Source organism: Aquila chrysaetos, chromosome 2, assembly GCF_900496995.4.
Source record: "Aquila chrysaetos chrysaetos chromosome 2, bAquChr1.4, whole genome shotgun sequence".
Lineage (NCBI taxonomy): Eukaryota > Metazoa > Chordata > Aves > Accipitriformes > Accipitridae > Aquila > Aquila chrysaetos.
This window is the reverse complement of record NC_044005.1, coordinates 74,174,595-74,185,034: the sequence shown is the minus strand read 5'-3', so window position 1 is coordinate 74,185,034 and position 10,440 is coordinate 74,174,595. Positions and strand designations below refer to the sequence as shown.

General features: G+C 40.9%; 1 long non-coding RNA gene across 1 annotated transcript; it reads right to left on the bottom strand.

Annotated features, from left to right (window-relative positions):
* Positions 1 to 275: 275 nt before the first annotated feature.
* On the bottom strand, positions 276 to 10,440 carry LOC115334897. The gene is made up of 3 exons (XR_003921294.1): positions 10,356 to 10,440; positions 9,828 to 9,921; positions 276 to 2,441 (listed from the first exon to the last, which is right to left on the bottom strand). It is a non-coding gene; the product is annotated as an uncharacterized LOC115334897 (long non-coding RNA).

Sequence of the window (10,440 nt, the reverse complement as noted above, 5' to 3'; positions counted from 1 at the left end):
ATGCACAGTGCAATTGCTCACCACCTGCTGATCAACACCCACTTAGCCCCCGAGTGGTGATCGCCCCAGCCCCACTCCCCCCAGTTTATATACTAGATGTGACATCACATGGTCTGGAATACCCCGTTGGCCAGTTTGGGTCAGCTGTCCTGGCTGTGTCCCCTCCCAACTTCTTGTGCCCCTCCAGCCTTCTTGCTGGCTGGGCATCAGAAGCTGAAAAATCCTTGACTTAGTCTAAACACTAGTTAGCAACAACTGAAAACATCAGTGTGTTATCAACATTCTTCGCATACTGAACCCAAACCACAGCACTGTACCAGCTACTAGGAAGACAACTCTATCCTAGCTGAAACCAGGACAGGGGTATAGAGCATGAGTCTTCAGAGTCATCATATGCCTAGAAAAACACACTTTGTCCTGCTGCTCTCCTGAATTTTTTGACTTCTCCAGCTAACCTGCTTCTACCGTCCTGCCTGAGATCCCCCTTTCAAAGGAAACTCCTTCCTTCACTAATTTGAATTAGTTCAGACCAAGGGTTTTCCTCCTATCCTGCAGTGAAACGTTATCCCTTCTTTGCATTCTGAAATATGTTTTGGTTTACTAGGGGCTTCTCAAAAGAAAGTACTGGAAAGTACACATTTACAGTTTATTACTGAGACAGTTCAAGAAAAATAAAAACAAACTGTTTGATATTATCCATAAAAGGAGATGAGGCAGAAGAGCAAAAAAAATTAATGACTTTTTTTTGTGTGTGCTGAAGCAGGTAATTGTCATGTTCTTGTCTTTATTACATCCACCTCAGAAAGCAGATGGAAGATACAAAATCCTACAAAGGGGGCTGAACTTTGTCCTCTTGGACACAGCTCAGGAGAAATCAAAAAAGTGTCTTGTGACCACTCTTGCAAACAACAATAACTTCTAAGGAGGATCCAGTGAGACTGAATCTTATTTAGGTCCTTGTATTCTCAAAATATGACGATATCTCAGAACATGTTTATCCTCTTCAGGGGCAGACTTCCACATCTGATTGTAAAACAATGAAAGGACAAAAGGCACAAATGGAAATCTTCAGGCTTTGGGCCCAGCTGACTAAGCAGCTCTTGACATTTCTGATACAACTGTAAAGAACACCATATGGAAAACAGTCTGATAACAGATGAACAGTCTTCTCTAGCTTCAGGCATATGGTAACCCACACGTGAATCATGCAGACTGAAAAGACCTTTCCTTTCTGGAGATCCAAATATTTCATATTACTTATCCATGGTTTTATAAAACATAAGGCACAATATAAGGCACAATAAGTGATCAGCTTGATCTTTATGATTGTTCCTCCCTTTTCCACAAAGATAAGTAAATCACCTCTGCCCCAGACCCAGTCAACAGCATTAACCAATGTACTGTTAGGCACCAAGCTAGTGAGAGCATAGCAGCATCATTAGTATTTACAAGCAGAGATCACTTAATGTGAAATCCAAGCTAGGGGTCACAGTGAGTTGCGGACTCCAAGGGCAAACTGTAACGTGCACACAGCTTGCATTGTATATTGCATTGCATGACACCTACCTGTTCACAGCAGCCTGTCCTTCAGAGAGCCGGGACAGCCCCACTGAACACAATTCCCTCAGAGAAACACACTTGCTTAGTGACTCCCTTTTTTCATCAATTCTTTCAAAAAGACAGCAATTCCTGACTATTGAACGGCTCACAATGAACCAGAAAAAATATTGCTTGTTTGGTTTCACAAAGGGTCCAAGTTCAGTCTCCTTACACACTGCAGCTCCTCTCCCATGACCTCCAGGGCTATGCTGCATCTTTCCTGGGATATCCATAACCTACAGAGTTACAAGGTAGAAATAGGGTAGGTGATCTATGGACTGACTGCAAGACTAATCCATTTGGAGTACCAAGACTGCCGTCAGATGCTAAGGCTGATAGCATGCTGAATTAGCTTCGATCCTGTTTGACAGCTTTCTGAAATCTGTATCTGTGAGTTATTTGTGAAGGATACGAATGGCTGTTGAAGATGACCCACCTTTTATGCCAACAGCCATGGTGGCCATGGGACTGTGACGGGCACAGGCAGGAAGTATTTCTATTTGGAAGGAATCTGATTTTCTGCAATCAAAGTTACTAGAATCTGTTGCTTAAGTCATCTTGTAGTACCATCATTATTATTGGGTTTGAGATTTTTAACTATTGAAGATTCCTGTTTGGATACACAGTTTACCACAGGATTGCCTATCACCTGGACTGGGTGAATACAATACAGTGACTGAAACTCAGGGACTAAGATGAAAAATACTGAATCCAAATCCAAGCAGACATGTAGACCTCACGAATAGTGACATGACAGCTTGTGTGCTTACTGTCAGTGTTCTCAGGCAACGCCAGGGCTGAACTGGGGGAACAAAGGACTCCTTGCTTCCAGAAGCGATTGCCTGCGACGAGAGACTCACTGTAAGACTTTTGTGAGTTGCTACCACACATTTTTCTGTGAATAACGGATTTCAGTCTCTCTACTGTCACTCACACAGTCATGTTAAAACTGCATTGAGCTGAATTTCTCTGCGTATCAGCTTAGTCAATAGCAAATCAACAGAATGTCCCTCCTGTGCTCTTCCTCCTCTCAAGTGTTAGCTTAACAAATGGGTATGGCAAACTGCAGCTGTATCATATTTTCTGGAATTATTACTTCTTTCTTTCGCATGAGTTTATTACATAAACATATGGAAAAATCTGCACTTGGGACTTTCCAATGAAGCATATGTGACAATATCTGTGGCACAGTTCCTACCAACAGCACTAGAAGAGTTCAAGGGAATAAGAATAAATCTCTTAGGGGCTACTCCTGCCAGGGACTTGATTCTACACCTCTGGGAAATGCTGAGCATAGGCATCCTTAACTCCTACAGAGTCACTAGTAGTGGAATTAACTTCCCATACACCAATCATCAAATGAGTTAGCAAGCAGACAAGTCTTGCTCTGTGATTCCTGCCACGCACCCTCTCACCCGTGACATCCACTGCAGTTCTGAAATCAGCGGCCATCTAGATTTAGAGAAACAAATATTGCTGGCAGTATAAATTCCCTATCTTTTTACATACACCCACCTGTTTGTCAGCCTGGGTATCTAAACCCCATCACTTCAAGCTTCTTGCACCTATGCTATGTAAAAAGTCCTTATTTATAGCTGGACCCAGAAAAAAGCCTAGTCCTTACAACCAGTTTAGAATCAAGGCTCCCAAAAGAACAATAAAGTTCTTGCCTCCCACTAATGCCTGCTGGAATTAGCCTGGCCTAGGGGCTACTTCCAGAAGTCAGATTTAGCCTGACCAGAGGAAGAAGTAGAGGTTAGAAGTAGAGCTACAATTGCGGTGAGATTTAATTTTTAGAGAACTCCCAGTAGGATGAATATGCCTTGTTTTTTTCTCATTTGGCAGAAGGATTGCACAGAAATGAAATCTGAAACAGTCTTGATGAAAGCAGTGAGCCCTCTTGGTAAGTCATTTAATAATTAACTAGACAAAGCTCTTGACAGTTCACAGTAGGAAAGAATTCTGATTCAAAAAGGGTGGAGAGAACAATCTGACAGATCTGTTTTTCAACATATGTATGACACTTCATCAAGTAAATTTTTATTGTTCCCTGCCACCTAATGGTGTATGTGAAAAATTACAAATCAGTAAGACAATTCTCAAGTTATGCTACTTCTAATAGACTTTGATATATTTATTTAGATATAAGGAAGGGTCAAGGTTATGGAAAAAAATGTGAATTACTATTACTGGTTTTCAGTGGTATCCAGGCTACCTAATTTAGACTAAATTCTGGGTGTTAGGGAAGCTGTATTTCTACATTAAATGCCTGTGCTGCCTATGGATGCCTCTGAAAGCCTGCTACAAGACATTCTGTTCATCTAAATTAAACTTAAGCAGAAGTCTGTCATAAACCTACTTGAAACAACTCTTTATATGAAAATTAGAAAGAATCAATGTACAGCATTGCCCCAACCTGGTTGTTTTTTTTGAATGAGGCACAAAAATGTTGAACCGATCTTATATTTCTCCAGAGCCATATGAATTGCACGAGTGTTAAGCATTCCTGCTTTGAGTGGTAACCAACAGAATTTGTAGGTACTCTGTGGTGATGAAAATCTTTAGTCAAAAGAGCATATAGAAAGATACACTCTTCTTATGTTAAAATTAAAAATGCACCTACACATTTTTTTGCTGGGATGAAGAAAAAAGATTGGGTGAAGGAAAAAGGAAATAATAATAAAAACCACAACCAGCTACCTTATTTAAAGATGGCTGCAGGTGGGTGACTACATTGGTGCAGACACCAGTGCCACACTGACTGCAGCATTAGAATCTCAATACAATCCAATACCTGAAACCTTTGTAAATTAGCCTAGGAAAAAAATACCTAGAATGTCCTCTAACTGCAAAGATAGCCAAACTAAAAGGGAGATGTACATAGAAGGAAAAAAATATGTCGTTTGGATTAAATTTAGAAGAACTGGCAGCCGAGTAGGGGGCTTTGCTTTTAGAAAATTAGCATAGGAGTCCCTAGAGTAAGATCTATTTTTGGGTAGCTTTGATTATTCACACCCTGAATACAGTTCTTTTCAATCTTCTCATGTTTGAGAGCAATGAAATGTGGGCCTGGATACTGCACTGACTTGAGCAATATTGCCTCTCTGGCTGTTGATACTAGTTCAACAAATGGACAACTGATGCACAGAAATTGATGTCTCCATACTTAAACCTCTAAATTTTACAATTGTATGGCAGGACTATGACTTTTAATTGTTCACTTGCTGGTAGAGTACAAATTCTGTATGTTTAATTTACAGAAATGACTATTAAAATTATGGGTGAGATTTAGTATTTTTGTAAGTGATCACAGCTCCTACTCTGATCAGCAGCACAAAGTCAGTCTGTGGCAAAGTGAATGGAATCTCAAACACTTATTTAAACCTGTGGAACATGTTGCTTGGTACATGGTTATCTCTAGAGCAGTACCTGCCAGCGGCAGGCAGAGCACTGCGGAAACCTGTAGGGAACTCATGTGATCCAAAGGTGACTTCTTTAGATCACATGACCGTTACTTAAAGCCAACTAAACTGAATAAAACCATATCTTCTGACAAAAGATAATTTATAGACAGTGGATTTTCCTTTCTACTTCCTTCTACCTGTACATGTGATGAGATAAGGTTTACAGTTTATTATTATTTAAATCAGAGCTAATGCTATCAGTCTGAATAAAATAAGCAGATAGTCCTCTAATAAAAATAATAGCAGCAAAAATACAGAATTATGCTTCAGACTTACTTATCTATAGAGGACAAAATGCTTCATAAAGGTAGCTCTTTTAAACAGACATGGGAACTGCACTGTGTTCTAGGGGAATGACTATGGGGAAACAGTGAGACTTTGGCTCAGTAGGTTCCTGGCATGAGCTGATCCATCATACTTTTTTATTCTCCCTTTTTTAACTTCCACTGAACACAACTATACTACAAGCAGGCATCAAAACTGACCAGTATACTGTAGTGGATTATCAAGATACCAGAGAGGCATTCCAGCATGTTTTATATATGACCTGCTGGATGAGTATGTTTTACCCCAAGAATCCTGAATACAGGACTTCTGCATATTTGCTTTTTGAACACTGCTTGTAATGTCAGTTGCATATATATATACGAAGAATCCATCTCTCCACTCGTTTCTGAATCTGATTGATTGAGATTTTCTGGCATACTTTCTTGATCTGTCAACTAGCAATTCTCGCTTATTAGTGAACAACAACAGATATTTTAGAGCTGGAAGGTATTAATATAATTATTTCAGTATGACCTCACCCAGTAGTTTTGGTATCAAGATCATAACTTTTGTTTGAGTTATAGTACATCTTCTACAAAGAAATCTAGTTATTATTGAAGAATGGAAGTGATGAGAATCCAGCATGTTCTCAGGCAAATTGTTCCTACATTTAATTATCCTTGAGTTAAAAATGTGGTCCTTATTCTTTTCACAAATTGGATTTCACTATGATTTTTTTTTGCATTAGAGTTATGAGCTGTCAACTATTAGAAATCATTTCCCTGTACAGGTATTTCTAGATTGAGTCACAGTCGAAAATAGAGTTAAATATGCTCTGTGGTTTCAAAGCAATTAAACTGATTGAATTAAACAGAGGAGAGTGGGATTCTCTTCCCGTAATTATGATACACCAAAACGTCTTATACAAAAAGCTGAATAATGTCTCTGTGGATAGACACAGCTCTTTCTAGCATTGCTTCACTTAATGTTAGGAATTACTCATATAATTTAAAAATAGGATTGTCTTTAACTGGAGTGTGATCATCCTGGTGAAGTGTTCAAAAATCTAAAAAGCAATGGGGGATGAAAGCCACAGTTACTATTCTAGACTGAGTGGGAAGCACTGTCTTAACAGAGGTGGGTGATATGGCAGAAGTAACTGGATGATTTCTGACCCTACATGCAAATGAGTACACAACTACTCCATCAAAGCTTCTTTTCCTTTTTTTCCTGCTCTCTGCCAGACTACAACTTGGCTGGGTCCAGATGCAGTGCTCCTGGCCTGCTTTTTATTAAAGTCTAAAATAATAATTTCTCTTCTAAACAGCAAAATTGTCCCTGGCTTTTATGCTACCTAAGATGAAACCATTCGCTTCTAAGTCCCTTTGCTCAAAACCATTGTTGCTCTGCTCTTGTTCAGTTTGTCTTTCTTGTTCCTAGGGATAAGACTACCCTTTCTGTTCACACGTCTAATCTGTACAGGACTTATAATAAAAACAGACAGGCCAAAAGCTACATCTTCTTCTTTCCACAATACACTTCAGAAAACAGTTCCTCGGTTATACATACACAAGAAAGAGATGACTGTCCCTAACCAGCAAAATAACCCATTCGTGTGAGTGAGGAAGTAGGGACAGGGGAGAAAACAGCTTCAAAGTACCAATAAATTACAGAAAAAGGAGGACAAAGCAGATTATAATTAGGGTAGGAGGAAGACAGAAGACAGCAAAGGAAGGAAGAAAACAGCTGTAGTGCCAAGATATAGTATTAGCGTGACAAGAGTGCTTACTAGCAGCTCCTATAAGAGAGGGTGAATCAGCTAATCGACTGTTGGGGTGGAGAACATGCTACAAAATTCCTTCAATGAACCACAGAGCAGAGAGGAAAACTTACAGCAACACTATAGCATGACAGACAGAATTGACAAGAAAGCAACAGTGAAATACGCTCGAAGGAATCCAGAAATCACCTGGATGCCTCATCATCTACAGAGATGTAATTTAAATAAAGCAACACCTACTGGGAAACGTGACAAGCTCAGAAGGTGTCTAAGGTTCAGCTGCAAGCTATGTGCAGATTTTGAGAATTCTGGAGTAGAATAGTAGACGTGGAGCCCTAAGCTCATGACAGAGTCCAATACTTGCAATTTGGTTACCATTAGATCCATGTCAATCATAGGTAACAACACGGACTTCAAAGGAGTTACATCTGATTAATGCTGGCATAAGCATGGGCATAATCTGGTCCATGTCAGTAGGGTCTGCAGTCATCATCAGATCCTCATTAATTGCTCTGCATGATTATTCAGAAATAATAGTAATAACTGCCACAATTTTTTAAAGGTTGCCAATAACACTAAGGATGCGCATAATGATTAATACACACAGATGGGGAATGTAGCTGGATTTCAGCTCTTAAAAGTCTGGTGTATGGATTTAACAGAAGTGGCCCTAAGTGACTGAACAACTCCCAAAGATGAGAAAGCTGTCTTCAAAATGTAATTGAAGTTGCTGGAATATCATAACATATACCAGGAACAACATGGATGTAATTATTACCCCATCACAGCTGGAAAGACAAATGCTAGGACTCATCTCTGCTAACATGTTGGTCAGCCAAAGTACATTTGGATAAACATCCTTGATTGCCCATTTCCCTTTTAGTACCAGTGCAAATTCCCAAAGCAATGTGGACAAACTACCTTTTGTACTCAAAAGGCAATAACAATTTAGGTGGCAAGCCCCACCCCCACACAGTTTTTTCTCTTTCACCCAGGTCTGAATAGCAGGTGAACAGCTCTTACTGATGGTATTTCTTCTTTCCACCCTTCCATCATAAATGCCATAAAGTCCTCTGTAAGATACTGGGCTGCACGACCATTCTTTTCCTTTTCAAGTTCCATATATCTCCAGATGTAGGAGACAAGAGTCGCTGAATTAAGACAGCAAGGAATATCCTTTATCTGCCTGTGTTGAAAACTAGTGCACCTCCTGGAATATCTGACCACGGTTATTGCCACATTTTATAAATACTAACTGTACATAAACTGACTATATCTCATAGCTTATAGTTTGAGTTTAGCAATTCACAGGTCCAACAGCTGATTTATTAAAAATAGATGACGGACTTACAAGTAAAATAATACCTCCCTATACTATCTGTTCTCCATTTGTAAGTTTTGCAGACCTGGCCACAACAATGTGCAATATAGCTAAATTCCTCCTACTTGAATACATTACTTACTGAAAGAAATACAATTATTTGAATAATAAACTTGGATATTTGTAATCTCTTACACTATTAGCCATACAAAAAATGGTTATATATCATTTGATGGTTGTAATGTTTGCTATGTACTAAACTTTTTCAAATATTTACGTTTTGCCTTGCAGTAGAGTTGGAAGCAATCTCAACATTTGACATTTATACTCCTCTTTCATTGGAGAGATTGCTTTTCTATTGTTTATTAAAATTCTCACCCCCTTTAGATACTCATCAGTATTTTGCTTCCATGGGATATACTGGGATATGTTAGAAGAACTTGTTTGACCCCATGATCTTGAGTGCTTTGTCAGCAGTCTCTAAGGATAAAGGGCATGTTAAAGAGTGACTGCTCTCCCCAGTTAGCAGTAGGATTAAGCCTTCTATCTTGCATAAATCCCCATGACTAAGAAATTCAAAATCAACATGAAAAAATATTTTTTCACACAATACATAATGAAACAATGGTCTTCACTGAAATGGTCCTGTGCTCATTAACAGGGATATTCAGTAATGGCTTGGAAAAAATAGTATCTAATCAAAATAGTGATACATATTTCATATTTGATGTGAAACCTCATATTCCAGTGTTTAAAACAAGGCCCTATTCAGATGGGGTTACACATGAGCCCTCTCATTTGAAAGGGATGATGCCATATATACATCATTGTAGTTTCTAGTTTTTTTCTCCGAGGCAAGGTTTTGGAGTTAATAGTTCTTGGAGCAGACTAAAAACGCTATCCAGTCGGGTCAGTCTTATTGATGGTATCAACACAGACAAGGAAGAACAACTGAAAGGGGCTTGTCACATGTGCTGGACGCTGTCTGAAAGGGGTTGATGGACAAGCACGTGTACGGACAAGATGTGACGCGCTGATAAAAGGGAAAGGATTGACACGGAGGCAACTGAAAGGTGGCAACGATGGATGTACAGAGGAAGAAAAGCTGCAAAAGTAGAGCAAGAAGATTCACCTGGGGGGCAGGAGCATCTGGAGAAGGAATGTGAGGCGGTCACTTTGGTAAGGAAAACATTAGAAGGAATGTTTTGTAAAACCTGACAAGAAAAATACATACATCTGCAAGACTGTAATTTCAACTGCTGAAAAAACTGTAAAGAAGGTGCGAGTGGGAGTGTTTGGAAAAAAAGACCTTGGACAAGAATTAAAAATAAGACAGGCCGAGAGAGGTTGGATGTGCAGTTGAGAGAGGGTTTGAGAGACGCAGAACAGGTATTACCTGCAGGTGTCTCTATTAATTCTTTTTACCCTTCTGGGCCATCCGCTGGGGTAGAATTTGAGGATTTCGGCTGCTTGTCCAGCATTTCTCGATGCTGGGACGCCAGTATGAAAATCCCCGCGGTAAAAAAAAAAAGAAAAAAAAATGTTTAAGGAGCAAGGTGATGGCTTTTGTTTCAGCCGAGGCTGCGACGGCACCGAAGGAGAGGCGAAGCCCAGTTGGGCACCCCGGGATGCGCCCAGCCCACCCTCATCAGCAGCGGCGACCAGACGGAGGAAAGGCACCCGCGCAGCCGCCCCGGTCACGGAGCCGCCCCGGTCACGGAGCCGCCCTCACAGCACGGCCGCCCCTCACAGCGACGGCCGCCACCGCGCAGGCGCCACCGCGCGCTCCCGCCCGCCTCACTCCCCCGCGTGCCCCCCCCACGTGCCGAGCACGTAGCCTCACCCCCCCCCCCCCCCTCCTCAACAGCGTGCCTCCCGCGCACGCGCAGTAAACCCTTTCCCCCCTCCCACCTCCTCCACCCACCGCAGGGGCGGCTTCTGATTGGCCTGTCCTCCATCCGCCGCTGGCCAGTCAGGAAGCCCGCCCAGGACCCCGCCTCTTTAGAACG